General features: G+C 38.7%; 1 long non-coding RNA gene across 1 annotated transcript; it reads left to right on the top strand.

The window, feature by feature from the left end:
• The first annotated feature begins 590 nt into the window (after window positions 1-590).
• On the top strand, window positions 591-2,177 carry LOC132888809 (uncharacterized). The gene is made up of 2 exons (XR_009654978.1): window positions 591-973; window positions 1,177-2,177. It is a non-coding gene; the product is annotated as an uncharacterized LOC132888809 (long non-coding RNA).
• The last annotated feature ends 380 nt before the right edge of the window (window positions 2,178-2,557 follow it).

The raw sequence follows: 2,557 nt of genomic DNA, 5'->3' as shown, positions 1-2,557 counted from the left end.
CCCCCCCCCCCCCCCCCCCCCCCAGCACACCACGGTGTAAAACAGGACACTGGCGACCACAGACTGATAGAACATCCACAGGAGTTTCCTGCAGATGTTAAAGAGTCGGTTCAAGTTTTCATAAGGTCCCAAGGGAGTGCATCAAGTAAAAACCTTGGCATATACGGAATCAGATTGTATGTTTAGTTTTGGCTTTTTCACTTGGATGAGCAACATCTCGCAAATCAGATAATCCAACCTCTAGTCTAGTGCATTTTCATAGAATTTACTCAAATCAGGAACATCTAGGAGGCCATGCTCAGTTTTAAGGTGTTTACTATTGGTTGTAAGAAAAACATTGGAGGAACATGGATGAAGAACATTGCCACTCAACTATTGGTAAACACCTTCAGACTGAGCATGGCCTCCTAGATGTTCCTGATTTGAGTAATCAATTTACTATTCTACGAAAATGCACTGGAGGTTGATTGTCTGATTTGTGAGATGTTGCTCATCCAAGCAAAAAAGCCAAAACTAAACATCCAATCTGATTCTGTACATGCCAAGGTTTTTACTTGATGCACTCCCTCGGGACCTTATGAAAACTTGAACTGACTCTTAATCACTTACTCAAATCCTGTTTATTATACTTTGATGATGATGTCAGTGATGTCGAAATGTCAGTTTATAATATCGCTAATTTTTATTATTAAATTTATAACAAGTTTTAATCAAATAAAACTAATTAATTATAAGAAAAAAAACCTCTGCAAACCAAAAACGGCCATCACTTCCATACTACTTGAAAAATACTATTAAAAATTCAATAGTTTTTTTTTTAACTAATGATAAGTTCAGCTGATACACTTCTCAAAAGACAAGGTTAATGATGAGGAAATAAAAATATTCTCACTTTTATACGTTATCTATAATACTATTTGAATCGTCACCAAATGAATCACTGTGATGCTCACATACAGCATATTTCTGACTGGTAAGTTCTTGAAACAGGTACTTACAAATTTACAAGTCTCTTCATATCATAATTTTATATTTACACTTAGTCAAATCTCCACAGAGCAGATCTGTGGCATGTGCATACTTTGTGATGTCAAAATCTTTGGCATCTGTTTCATAAGTTTGCCCTACATGCCAATATCCATCCATTCATTATCCGTAACTGCTTATCCTGTGCAGGGTTGTGGGCAAGCTGGAGCTGACTATGGGTGAGAGGTGGGGTACACCCTGGACAAGTCGCCAGATTATCGCAGGGCTGTGTGCCAATCTCCTCCACCACCACCACTTTTCTTTAGAAGATTTTCCACTTTTCCCAAATACATATTTTTTTTTTCTTTTTTTGTATCTTCATCATACCAGACATGACAAATCTTGCAGCCAACAATTTTTCCACCAGTGATATCATGGATGACTTTCCAGGGCACTCCCCTCTAAATCTGCAAACTCAGAACCATGAGATCTTAATTTCCTTTCAAGTTTATTGCATTCTTTTTCTGAAGCTTGTCTGCCAATCTTTTAAAAATTTCTTCCTTAATTTGGGTCATTTTTTTCTGTTTTTGTTTTCTTCTCAAATTGATTACCAGTTCTACTAACTTTTTTTTTTCTTTTGTCTCCTGGAGGAGAATCGAGGTGATCCATGACATCATTTTTCTTTGCCAAGGTGTGCTGTATAAAATCTTGACATCCATAAGCCAGTGAGTAATTTCGCAATCAACCCCAAGACCTGGAATTCTACTCGTGCAAGTGGAGGCTGGTAATCACGGAGAACTGATGCTTGCAAACCACCACAGGAGATAACAGCTTCATGTAAAAGTTTCAGAAAAACGTCCTCATAATGGAAGTTTCTCTGATATGTTGAACATCATGTGGAGATGATTTCCCCACTAGCATGGCCCTTTGGAAGGCCAGCACTATGCAAAGCACTGATGAACCCTTTTGGGTCACCTGACTGTCTTTGCAGCAAAACTTGTTGGTTGCTAGAATGAGTGATAGTCATTACCATAGAGTTTTATTGTTTGTTTGTTTTACAATACAGGTAGTCGTCGACTTACGACTGTGTTTGGTTACGACCGACCGATCGTAAACCGATCTGGTCGTAAGTCGGCCTATGTTAAATGAACGTAAGTATATTGTGACGTGTAATGATATTGTAATCATCTTAAAGTCTTATTTTATCAACATTTTCTTATTTCATTACCTTGGCTCATTATTTGGTTTAAGTCAAACACTGCATACTACACTGCGTACAGTACAATTCGTTTAATATGTGCAAAACAAAAAATATGAAATACAGGTGTGAAAAATAGAAAACATTTTAGTTTGAAACATACCAAAATACAAATGTAAAACATAGCAAAATACAAAATTTAGTGACTGCTGGCATGACTGGTGCTTGGCTGTGGGTCGTCTACATTATCATAAGCTGTTGCAGCGCTCGGGCTGGCGGGAGCATTTGCTCGTTTCATAAACCAGGAGCTGGGGCGGAAACTGTATGACGGAGCGCGTGAGGGAGCGCGAGAGAGACTGCGCATGTGCCTGGAGCTGGGGCGGAAACTGTTGT

Source organism: Neoarius graeffei, chromosome 7, assembly GCF_027579695.1.
Source record: "Neoarius graeffei isolate fNeoGra1 chromosome 7, fNeoGra1.pri, whole genome shotgun sequence".
NCBI lineage: Eukaryota > Metazoa > Chordata > Actinopteri > Siluriformes > Ariidae > Neoarius > Neoarius graeffei.
Note: the sequence above shows the minus strand (reverse complement) of the source record. Positions and strands in the feature narration are given on the sequence as shown.